Source organism: Sciurus carolinensis, chromosome 1, assembly GCF_902686445.1.
Source record: "Sciurus carolinensis chromosome 1, mSciCar1.2, whole genome shotgun sequence".
In the NCBI taxonomy this organism is placed as follows: Eukaryota; Metazoa; Chordata; class Mammalia; order Rodentia; family Sciuridae; genus Sciurus; species Sciurus carolinensis.
In genome coordinates this window covers 41136364-41149590 of record NC_062213.1, presented here as the reverse complement: position 1 = coordinate 41149590, position 13227 = coordinate 41136364, and positions in this window count along the sequence as shown.

Here is a 13227-nt window from a genome sequence, read left to right as displayed (position 1 = left end):
AAATTGAATAAAATTAATATAAAATTCACCATCTCAACCATTTTTTAATTGTATAGTTCAGTGGCTTAAGTACATTCATAGTGTCCTGCAACCATTACTACCATCTCCAGAACCCTTTTCATCTTGCAAAACTGAAATTCTGTTTCCATTAAGCAATAACTTCCTGTTCCACCCTCATCTCAACCTCCCCCACCTGCTATTCTACCTTGTGTCTTTAAGTTGACTGCTCTAGATACCTCAGGTAAATGGAATCATACAGTATTTGACTCTGTTGACTGGCTTATTGGCTTAATTCATGTAGCACAACCTTTTTTTTTTTTTTTTTTTGGGTGCTGGAGATTTAACCCAGGGCCTAAGTACCACTGAACCACATCCCCTACCCTTTTTTTGTTCCATATTTTATTTAGAGACAGGGTCTCACTGAGTTGCTTAGGGCCTCGCTATGTTGCCAAGACTAGAGTTGAGCTTGTGATCCTCCTGCCTCAGCCTCCCAAGCCACTGGGATTACAGACATGTGCCACTGCGCCTGGCTAGCATAACATTCTTAAGCTTTATTCACATTATAGTACGTCAGAATTTCCTTCTTTTTCAGACTGAATGATATTCCACTGTATATATAACACATTTTGCTTACTTGTTCATCCACAGATGGACACTTGGATTGCTTCCACATTTTAGCAATTGGGACTAGTTCTGCTAGGAACAAAGGTATACAGGTATCTTTTTGAGACTCTGCTTTCAGTTCCTTTGGGTATATACCCAGACATGGAATTGCTGGTTCAAATATGGTAATTCTATTTTTATTTTTTGGGGGGAAACCTCATACTATTTTTTAAAGCAGTTGTGCCATTTTGCATTCCTACAAACAGTGCACAAATATTCTAATTTCTGTACAATTTAGTCAATACTTGTTATGTCTGTGTTTTTTAACAGCAGCCATCCTAATGTCAGGTAGTATTTCATCGTGGTTAGTTTGCATGTCTCTATTGATTAATGATGGTTGAACATCTCTATGCTTACTGACTGTTTATATATCTTCTATGGAGAAATCTCTATTCAAGTCCTTTGCCAATTTTTCAATCAGATTGTTTGGTTTTTGTTGTTGTTGTTAAATTTTAGAGGTTCTCTATATATTCTAGATATTAACCCTTTAATAGAGATCTGACATGTGAATGTATTTGAAGTTTACCTTTTCACTCCATTGATTGCATTTATTTATTTATTTATTTATTTTGGTGGTGAGGGATATGGGGATTGAACTCAGGGGCACTCCACCACCGAGCCACATCCTCATCCCTATTTTGTATTTTATCTAGAGACAGGATCTCACTGAGTCACTTAGCACCTTGCTTTTGCTGAGGCTGGCTTTGAACTTGCAAACCTCCTGCCTCAGCCTCCTAAGCAGTGTGCCACCACGCTTAGCTGATCATGTTTTTTAATGCAATGAAGTTTGAGATTTTGATATAGACCAATTTTATTCTTCTTTTATTGCCTGTGCCTTTGGTATCATATCTAAGAAATCATTGCCAAATACAATGTCAAGATGCTTCCTCCTGTGTCTTCCTCTATGAGTTTGTCATTCTGGTTTTATTAATTAGGTCATTGGTCTACTTTGAGTTAATTTTTGTATATGGCCCAATTTATTTCCATGTCTGTAAGAGTTCAAGTTCATTTTTTTTTTTTGCACGTGAATATCTAATTCTCCCAACATTTGTTGAAAACACGATCTTTTCTCTATTGAATGATCTTGGCACACTTTTCAAAAGTCATTTGACCATGTTTGTGTGGATTTATTTTGGGGCTCTCTATTCTCTTTGTTATAGTTTGGATCCATAATGTCCCACAAAACTCATGTGATAGGATAGACAATGCAACAAGGTTCAGGGGTAGAACTTTTAGACAATGATTGGCTCATGAAGACTCTGGTCTCATCAGTGGATCAATTCACTGATAACCGGATGGACTACGGGGAGGCAGGACCTGGTGAGAAGAAGTAGGTCACTGGAGTATACCTTGGAAGAAGTTGGTCACTGGGAATGTGCCCTGGAAGGGTTTATCTCCTCCCCAGCACACCTCTCTCCTCTTTCTTCTCAACTTTCTCTCAATCCCCAACCCCTCTCTCTCTCCTTCCTGGCTGCCAGGAGCTGAGTAACTTTCCACCATGCCCTTCTATCATGCTGTTTCTGCCTTGGAGTCAGCTGACTGAATCCTCTGAAACTATGAGCCAAAATAAGTCTTTCCTCCGTTAAGTTGTTCTTGTCAGGTATTTTGAACACAGTGACAAAAACGACTATCACACTCTCCATCCGACTATATGCCTATCGCTATAGCAGGACCATACTATTTTGATTACTGTAGCTTTATAATAAGTTTTAAAATCAGAAAGTGTGAGATCTCCAGCTTTGTTCTTTTTCAGCACTGTTTTGGCTAATTATGCCTTCTTGAGATTTCACATGAGCTTTAGGATGGATTTATTTATCTTTTACTGCCAAAAACACCATCGGGGTTATGATAGGAATTGTATTGACTCTGTAAATCACTGTGGGTAATATTAATGTGTTAATAGTATTAAGTCTTCAATCTATGAATAAAAGAATCTTTCCATTTATTTGTATCTTCTTTAGTTTCTTCCAGAAATGTTGTATAATTTTCAGTCTGTAAGCTTTTACCACCTTGGTTATTTCAGAGTATTTTTTTCTTCTTGATGCTACTATAATTTAAATTATGTTTCTTACTTTCCTTTTCAGATATTCACTATTAGTGTGTAGAAATGTAAATGACTTTTGTGTGTTGATTTGTATTCTACAAATCTGTTGAATTCATTTACTAATTCTAACTGCTTTTTGTAGAATTGTCAGGATTTTCTACCTGACATGACCTCTAAAAGATCATGTCACCTCTGAATAGAGATAATTTTATTTCTTCCTTTCCAATTTGGATGCCTTTTACTTTTTTAAAGTAATTCCTCTCACTTTAAAAGTTCATTTTGAATATTTTAAAAGAAAGAGAGCCTTTTATAAAACATAAAATATTTTCATATTTACTTTATATTTTATTGAGTATATTCAAATATTTTAATACAAACAGATTTTAATTTGTAATACTTGTTATTGTCAACAAAATACAAATTGTGTGAAAAATAATTAATGATTTTGTTAAAATAAAGATAAGAGAAATTTCATGGAATGCATAAGTTGCAAATTATGTATTTTTTTATTATTCATTCACATCCTACTGCCCATCAATAAAATACCCAGGCCTGGGAAACAATAATTAAATTCAACTATCTTTGATACTTTTCTAACTTTCAGTAATTATCAATGTGTATTTATCAAAGCAATATGCTAAAACATAAATAGTTTAACAGTTTGTTAGTTTTCCTTTATAATGTCTTAAATATTTACACATAAAATTTCTCTCTCACAATCAAGAAGACCAGAAATAGCCAGGCTGGTCAGGTCTGCAGTTCAATGCTTTTCCTGCTCAGAGCTTCACAGACATTACTGGCAGTCTTAGATTTGACAGTACAAATACAATAGATTTCTCATCAACCGAAGTTATCCTCTGATAACTCACTCCCTACATTGCAGCCAGGATATTTATTCATTACAAAACTGTCTGTGGACTCCATGGTTTGGAGTTCTTCAGGAACTTCCCTTTGTACTTGGAATAAAGTTCATTATGTGTAGCACCCTGCAAGTTCTTGCCCTGCCTGCCTATCTAGACTCAATTTATAGTATCCTCCTCCTCACTCTGGCCACATTGGTGTTTTTTGTTTTCTAGTTCTTCCAATATATCCCTTTCTTCTCTGTGGTATTTTCCTCCTTCCCCTTCTTTATCTAATTAACTCCTGCCTATCCATCAGACTCGTCTCCCAGGTCATTCCTTCAGGAAACACCCTTTGAATCTTTGATCTAGATAGATCTTAACTTTAACAAAAATAATGATCCTGCTGGTCATGCATAAAGGCTAACATTTATTGAGTATTTGCTATCCAACTGTCAAAGAAGTATGCACTTCACTAGTATTGTCTTTGAATTTTCACAAAGCCTCCCCTCCACTTTCATAAATAATTAAGTCAAGATTAGACAAGTTGAGTCATTTGCCCAAGTTCACATTATTAATCAGAAGTAGGTCCAAGATTTTAATCAAGACCATGTAGCACCAGAGCCTATATATGTAGCCACAGCGCCATATTGGTTTTCTCTGGTAAGGACCCTCCTTCAAGATTTATGCATTAATTCCATGTGTTTGTTAAGTGTCTGTCATGTGCCAGTCACTGTGAGTCACTGATCAAACAAGATATCCCTATGGTGGAATTGAACAGTTTCTGTGATGGAGAAGAAGTGGGGATGGCCAGCTATTGACAGGATGTATGTAGATGGCCTCTAAAAAGAGGACATTTGAGCTGTGTCCTAAAGGATTATGGGGTAGAGAGACCTAGTTGTCCTTCAGAATTCTGCCCTTGCTATGATAATAGAGACTCTACATTTTAACTGGAGTAAGGATTACATTCTCCCACCACATTTTGTGATTGTGTGCAGCCATATGACTAAATACTAGCTAATGAGTCATAACTGCAAGTAGCATGAGAAATTTCCAGAAAAGCCTCCTTAGGAAGACTTAGGGATGGGAATGCTCTTTTCCTCCCCATCCAAGTCAGAATTTGGGAATGGAAGTCATGCAACAACAGAGAAGCAGACAGGAAAGGGGTCCCTGAGCTCTGTACTGACCACCTCAGATAAACTTCAGTGAAGCCGTGCTTCCTTCCAAAGGATGATTGGACTTCTTTATTTTTCTGAAGATTTAATGCTGTTACTTGTGCAGTATAGATGACAAGCTTTCATGCACAAGCTTTGACCACAGTGGTGATTAATAAAGCATTCCCAGGAAGTCATTACAGAACCCCTTACCTCTGACTCCAAATCACAGGAAGTGGCCAGTTTCCCTTTCTCTCATGCATGTCTTTGGAAGGCGATTGGAAGGTGTTTGGCATACTGGAGGGGCCACTAGCTTGATCAGATGGCACCTGCCAAACTGACAGATAAAAAGTGCTGCAATGCAAATCTCTGAGAAATGCCCCATGACACAGTGGTGATTTCACAAACACGTTCAAGCCCTCAGATAAAGCTTTTGATGTCCCTGATCTTTGCACTTCCAAATGGTGGCTGAACAAACAAAAATCAGTCTTCTTTGAAACCCTTCAAAGCAGTGGAATCGCCTAAGTCAGTTTGTTGACTATTCTTTAACTTCCAAAGGTCAGGGGAGGTTTTCTGTTTGTTCATCTTTCCAGAGACACTTTCACATTCTCTTCTAGGTACCTTTGTCCTAGGAAATTTCAATCTATAATTTATTTGTTTGATATACAAGTTGGAATTCCCCATAGAAACAGCCAATTTTCCTAAAAAAGTGAGAACGATTACTTTCAACAGTTGTATAAACATTTTATTAGGAAATGGAAAATAGAATTTACCATCATGGTAGTAAATGATTAAGGGCAGGTACTGATTCCTTTTTTTTATTGGTACTTTATGATTATACATAATAGTGGGATCTGTTGTGACCTGTTCAACCTACTATGATCCATCTCATTCCTCAGTACCTCTCTTTCCCCCCCTCCCATCTCCATCCTCTACTTTCCTGGTCTCCCTTCTATTTTCGTGAGGTCCTGTGTTTTACTTTTTTCTCCCTAGCTTCCACATATGAAAGAGAACATACAATCCTTGACTTTCTGAATCTGACTTTTCTTGCTCAACTTGATGCTCTCCAGTTCCAACCATTTTCCTGCAAATGACCTAACTACATTCTTCTTTGTGACTGAATAAGACTCCATTGTGTAGATATACCACATTTTCTTTATCCATTCATCTGCTGACTGACACCTCGGCTGGTTCTCTAATTTGGCAATTGTGAATTGCACTGCTATAAACATGGACATGCTTATGTCACTATAGTGTGCTGACTTAATTCTTCAGGATAAATACTGAGGAGTGGTATAACTGGGTCATGTGGTGGGTCCATTCTTAGACTTGCAAGGAACTGCTATACTGATTTCCATAGTGGTTATACTAATTTGCAATCCCACCAACAGTGTGTAAGTGTTCCTTTTGCCCCACATTCTCACCAGCACGTATTCTTACTTGGATTCTTGATGACAGCCATTCTGACCAAAGTGAGATGAAATCTCAGTCTAGTCTTTGATTTGTGTTTCCCAGATTCTAAAACTATTGAACATTTTTTCATCTACGTGTTGATCATTTGAATTTCTTCTTTTGAGAAATGTCTGTTTAGTTTATTTGTCCAATTATTGACTGGGAATTTTTTTTGGCAGGAGATAGGTTTTTTTGAGTTCTGTATATATTGAAGAATATCGATCCTCTATTGGAAGAGAGGCGAGCAAAGATTTTCCCCCATTCTGTAGGCTTCACACTTTTGCTTCCTTTGCTATGCAGAGTTTTTAATTTCATGCCATACTATTTTATTAATTCTTGGTATTATTTCCAGAGCTTTAAAGTTCTAATGAGCAAGTCATTACCTGCACCTATATGTGGGAATGATTTTTTTAAATTTATTTTTTAAAAATTTTTTAACAGACTACATTTTGATTCATTGTATACAAATGGGGTACAACTTTTCATTTCTATGGCTGTACACAATGTAGATTCACACCATTCATGTAATCATACATATACATAGGGTAATACTGTCTGTCTCATTCCACCATGTTTCATACCCCTGCCCCTCCTCCGTCTCATTTCCCTCTACCTATTCTAAAGTTTCTTCAATTCTTCTCTTACCTCACACCTTCCCACCCCCATATGTATCATCATCCACTTTCAGGGAAAACATTCAGCCTTTGGTTTTTGGGATTGGCTTATTTCACTTAGTATGATATTCTCCAATTCCATTCATTTATCTGCAAATACCTTAATTTCATTCTTCTTTATGGCTGAATAATATCCCATTGTGTATATACACCACAATTTCTTTATCAATTCAGCTGTCAAAGGGCATCTAGGTTGGTTCCACAATCCAGCTACTGTGAATTGAGCTGCTATAAACTTCGATGTGGCTGCATTACTATAATATGCTACTTTTAAGTCCTTTGGGTATAAACCGAGGAGTGGGATAACTGGGTCAAAAGGTGAGTCCATTCCAAGTTTTCTGAGAAATCTCCATACTGCTTTCCAGAGGGGCTGCACTTATTTGCAACTTATGTTGGAATGTTAACCCTATGTTTTCTTCTAGTAGTTGCAATGTTTCTGGTCTAATTCCCTAATCTCATCCACTTTGAGTTGGCTTTATGCAGGATGAGAGTAGGAATCCATTTTCATTCTTCTCTGTATGGATGTCTAGTTTTCTCAGCAACATTTATTTAAAAGCATTTTCTCCAACTTATGTTTTTGTCACCTTTGTCTAATATCAGATGACTGTATGTATGTGAGTCTATCTCTCTGTCTTCTATTCTGTTCTTTGATCTATATGTCTATTCTTATGCCAGTACCATGCTGTTTTTGTTACTGTAACTCTGCATTATCATTTTAAACCCAGTATTGTGATACCTCTAGCATTACTTTTTGTTCAGTATTGCTTTGGCTATTCTGTATCTTTTTTTCCACATGAATTTTAGGACTGTTTTTTCTAGTTTTGTGGAGAATTTCACTGGTATTTTGATGGGTATTACATTAATCTGTAGATCACTTTGGGTGATGTGGCCCTGTTAACAATATGAATTCTGTTGATCCATGAACATGGAAGATCTTTCCATCTTCTAGTATCTTCTATTTCTTTCTTTCAGTGTTCTGTCATCTTTGTTATAGAGGTCTTACGCCTCTTTGATTAGATTTATTTCTAGATATTTCATATAGGCCATTGTGAGTGAATTGTTTTCCTGATTTCTTTTTTAGCATGTTTGTTACTGGTTTAGAGAAAAACTATTTTTGTATGTGGATTTTTGTACCCTCTGAATTTGCTGAATTTGCTTACCAGCTCTAAAAAGTCTTCTGGTGAAGTTTTTGTTTGTTTGTTTGTTTGTTTTTGTTTTATTGGTCTTTTGAGTACAGGATCAGATCATCTGCAAACAGTGGTGATTTGACTTCTTCCTTTTCTGTTTGTTTCCTTCTTGTTCCCTTCCCTTACCTAGCGACTTTGGCTAAGATTTCAAGTAGTGTATGAATAGGAGTGGTGAGAGTAGACATCTTTTTCCTCAACCAATATATATAAAGTGCACAAAGTCACATACATGACATTGTCATTGCACTAGAAAATTCTGTGTAATTCTATGTGTGCTGAGGTTGTTACCTTACCATTTATGTAAACTGGAGCTTGGTCATGGTGTAGGGAGGTTATGATTTGTATCTGTTTTTCAGCAATTTTTAACTAAGTCATCAGCATCTGAGGGTGACTCTCCCTATGTGGAAAATACCACAGAAATTACTGCATGAGGATATGAACTACAAAGCAAATGCTTTGGGGGTTTTTTGTTTTGTTTTGTTTTTGTTTTTGTTCTTGTCAGTAGACCCTTTTAATCAGGGAGCTACAGGAAGTGACAGAAATACATTTAAACAAACTTCAGCAAAAAGAGGAGATGTAGCCAAGCACGGCGTGCCCCTTTATAATTCCAGCTACTCGAGAGGCTAAGGCAGGGGATCACTAGTTCAAGATCAGCCCAGGAAACTTAATAAGACCCTGTCTCAAAATAAAATAAATAAAAATGTTTAAAAAGGGATGGAGGTAGAATTCGGTGATAGAGTTCTTGCCAAGCATGTATGAGGCCCTGAGTTCAATCCCCAGTACCTCAGAGAGAGAGGGGGGAAGAGAGAGAAGGTGGGGCAGGGGAGACAGAGAGAGAAAAGCCATGTAAAAATGCCCTGACAGCACACAGACTCCAGGTCTCCAACACAGTAAGGCTCCAGGAACTGAACCAGAGACTGATGCCTGCTCAGCCCTGCTTCCCAGCCTTCCGCGCCTCACATATATTACATAAAATAATGATATTTCTATGGCCCATGGGGATAAAATAATGAGGCTGCTTCATGCAACTGAAAGTGACTTACTTCCTGGCATACTGATCAGCCACCCAGACATAGCCCTTTCTTTTTCCCCCAGTGTCCCATCATGACCAGTATTTACTGAGCTTCTTCTCGAGTGTGGCAAGCACAGTTCTAAGCACTCTGCATGCATTTCATTCACTTGCCAAATCCTCCCACAGTCCTCTAAGTCAGGTATTATATTTCCTCATGTTAAAAAGAAGAAAAAATGTAAACAATTTAAAAAAATAAGAAAACCCATTCGTTTAGCGAACAAGCAACTGGCCCAAGGGCATGGCCCATGGTGAAGGCAGCAGTTGAATCGTTCTCCTCCAGGCCCTGAATCCTCAGCCACAGTGCTCGGCTCTAGCAGGCATTTAAGCCCTCCACAACAGGCACTGAACCCATGATGGCCGAGGTTGCGTTAGATTCCCACACCTGGACCCATCAACCTTGGGAAGGGGTGGGCTCAGTGGTAAAAACCAGCCAGGAGCTCCTGCTGTGGAAGTAAGGAAGGGGTGTTTGCAGCACATCCCACTTTCCCTAACCCACGTCTGGTCCAGTCATGTGTGTTCCATGGGTCGATGGAGGTCAAAGGCCACCCCTTCTCATGCTGATTATCACCTGTTTTGTGTAGCATCCCAGGGTGGAACCTTTCCCACTCACCTGCCTCAACTTGTAAGCCCTCTTGTCTAAAAACCCCTGCCTGTCTGGAACCTCCAGGCTGAGTTCAGTATCCCTTCCCTCCCAGAGCTCTTTGCGTTTGCTTCCGTCAGGACAGACACCTCAGAGCAGGGTCCTTAAAAGTACAAAGTCTGGACCAAGCTGCCTAAACTCCGAATCTGGCTCGCCACTTACAAATTAGTCAAAAAACCTCTCAGTTCTTCTACTTCCCTGTCTGCAAAATGTCATTCACAACTACTTACAGGATAATTGTGAGGATTCCTGGAGAAAAATCTGTGAAAAAGTGCTAAGAATTGTATATGGAACCAATTAAATGCAATTTGTACCTACTAAAAAAAAATACTTGTTGCGTGTATTGAAATTATCTGTTTAGTTGTCTTTCTCTGCCACCAGACCATGAAATCCTCGAATCCAGGACCTTGGCTTTCCTGTCCCACATCAAGAGCCCCACACTTGGCATGAATCCAGTGCTTGGTCACCAAATCCTACCTCTCCTGCTTATGATGTGTTTTGACTGCAGGATTTGTATGTGGAAACCAACTGGATCAAGAAGAGGCTTAAAAAGGAACAAACTGGAGATGTAAGCTTAGCAGGTAGAAATTTCCTGGATCTGTAATGACATGCAATAGAAAGAAATATATAGCATCAGCTGCAACATGCAGATGAGCAGGTCAGTAGGTCACACAAGGCTGTCCCACAGAGGACATCCTTACATGGGTAGCTGATGGGCCTGACTTGAGCAGCTCATGGTCATATGCTACCAAGTTCTGGCCTTGTCTCAGCTTCTTCATCTATAAAACAGGACTGCTAATGTCCACCTCACCATCTTGCCCTAGGACTATGTGAGCAGACATTTCTCAAAAGCTTTAAATGGTATCTGGCATGCCCTCCATCATCAATAATTTAGCTCTTCCTAGTATGATCATCACCAAACCAACTATTCATTTTTTTATTTGTTTTAATTAGTTATACATGACAGCAGATTTCGTTTCTATTTATTGTACACAAATGGAGTACAACTTTTCAATTCTCTAGTTGTAAACAATGCAGGATCACACCATTTGTGCAATCATACACATACATAGGGTAATAATGTCCATCTCATTCCACCATGTTTCCCTCCCCCATACCCCCTCCCCTCCCCTCACTCCCCTCTGCCCAGTCTAAAGTTTCTCCATTCTTCCCTTGCGCCCCCCCCCTGCATTATGGATCAGCATCCACATATCAGAGAAAACATTTGGCCTTTGGTTTTTTGGGAATGCCTTATTTCACTTAGCATGATATTCTCAAACTCCATCCGTTTACTGGAAAATTCGTAATTTCATGCTCCTTTAAGGCTGAGTAATATTCCATTCTGTATATATACCACAATTTCTTTATCCATTCACCTGTTGAAGGGCATCTAGGTTGGTTCCACAATCTAGCTATTGTGAATTAAGCTGCTATGAACATTGATGGGGCTGCATCACTGTAGTATGCTGATTTTAAGTCCTTTGGGTATAGGTCAAGGAGTGGGATAGCTGGGTCAAATGGTGGTGCCATTCCAAGTTTTCTAAGGAATCTCCACACTGCTTTCCAGAGTGTCTGCACCAATTTGCAGTCCCACCAGCAATGTGAGAGTACCTTTTCCCCCATATCCTTGCCAACATTTATTATTACTTGTATTCTTGATAATTGCCATTCTGAATGGAGTCAGAAGTAGCATCTTTGATTTGCATTTCTCTAATTGCTAGAGATATTGAACATTTTTTCATCTATTTGTTGTTCGATTATATATCTCTGTGAAGTTTCTGCTCAGTTCCTGTTTTAGTCAGCTTTTTTGCTGCTGTGACTAAATGATCTGACCAGCACAATTATAGAGGAAGAAAAGTTTATTTGAGGGCTCACAGTTTCAGAGATCTTAGTTCATAGAAGACCGGCTCCATTCCTCAAGGCTGGAGGTGAGGCTGAACATCACAGCAGAAGAGTGTGGCAGAAGGAAGCAGCTCACATCATCAGGAAGGAGAGGGAGACTCCACTCTTCAGATACAAGATATATACCCCAAAGTCATGCCCCAATTCCAATCTCCTCGCTATCACTTCAATTAATCCAGCCACACCCTACCACTTCAATTAATCCCATTAGGGATTAATTCACTGATTGGGTTAAGACTCTTACATCCCAATCATTTCTCCTCTGAAACTTCCTGCATTGTCTCACATGAGAGCTTTTGGGGGACACCTCACATCCAAACCATAACAGTTCCTTAGCCTATTTATTGATTGGGTTATTTGTTTTTTGGTGTTAAGTTTTTCAAGTTCTTTATATATCCTGGATATTAGTGCTGTATCTGAGGTGCATGTGGTATAGATTTTCTCCCACTCTGTAGGTTCTCTCTTCACATTATTGTTTCCTTTGCTGAGAAGAAGTTTTTTAGTTTGAATCCATCCATCCATTTATTGATTCTTGATTTTTTTTTTTTCCTTGTGCTTTTCTCTTGTTAAGGAAGTCAGGTCCTAAGCCATCATGGTGAAGATTTGGGCCTACTTTTCCTTCCATTATAGGTGCAGGTTCTCTGGTCAAATTCCGAGGTCCTTGATCCACTCTGAGTTGATTTTTGTGCAGGGTGAGAGATAGGGGTTTAATTTCATTTTGCTGTATATGGATTTCCAGTTTTCCCAGCACCATTGGTTGAAGAGGCTATTTTTTCTCCAATGGATGTATTTGGCTCCTTTGTCTAGTATGATATAACTGCATTTATGTGGTTTTGTCTCTACGTCTTCTTTTCTGTACCATTGATCTACCTGTCTATTTTGGTGCCAATACTATGCTGTTTTGTTTCTATAGTTCTGTAGCATAGTTTAAGGTCTAGTATTTTGATGCCTCCAGCTTCACTCTTCTTGCTAAGGATTGCTTTGAGTATTCTGGGTCTTATTTTTCCAAATGAACTTCATGACTTCTTTTTCTGTTTCTATAAAGAATGTCATTGGGATTTTAATAGGAATCACATTAAATCTGTATAGCTCTTTTGATAGTGTGGTCATTTTGACAATATTAATTCTGCCTATCCAAGAACATGGAAGATATTTCCATCTTCTAAGGTCTTCAATTTCTTTCTTTGGTGTTCTGCAGTTTTCATTGTAGAGGTCGTTCACCTCTTTTGTTAGATTGATTCCCAACTATTTTAATTTTTTTGAGGCTATTGTGAATGGGGTAGTTTTCCTAATTTCTCTTTCAGAGGATCCATCACTGTTGTATAAAAATGAATTTGATTTATGGGTATTGACTTTATATCCTGCTACCTTACTGGATTCATTTATTAATTCTAGAAGTTTTCTGCTGGAATTTTTTGGGTCCTCTAAATATAGAATCATGTCGATGGCAAATAGTGATAGTTTGAGTTCTTCTTTTCCTAATCGTATCCCTTTAATTTCTTTCAACCGTCTACTTGCTCTGGCTAGAGTTTCAAGGACTATGTCGAATAGAAGTGCAAACCAACTATTCTTGCAAATAGATTTGGAATGCCACACTCTT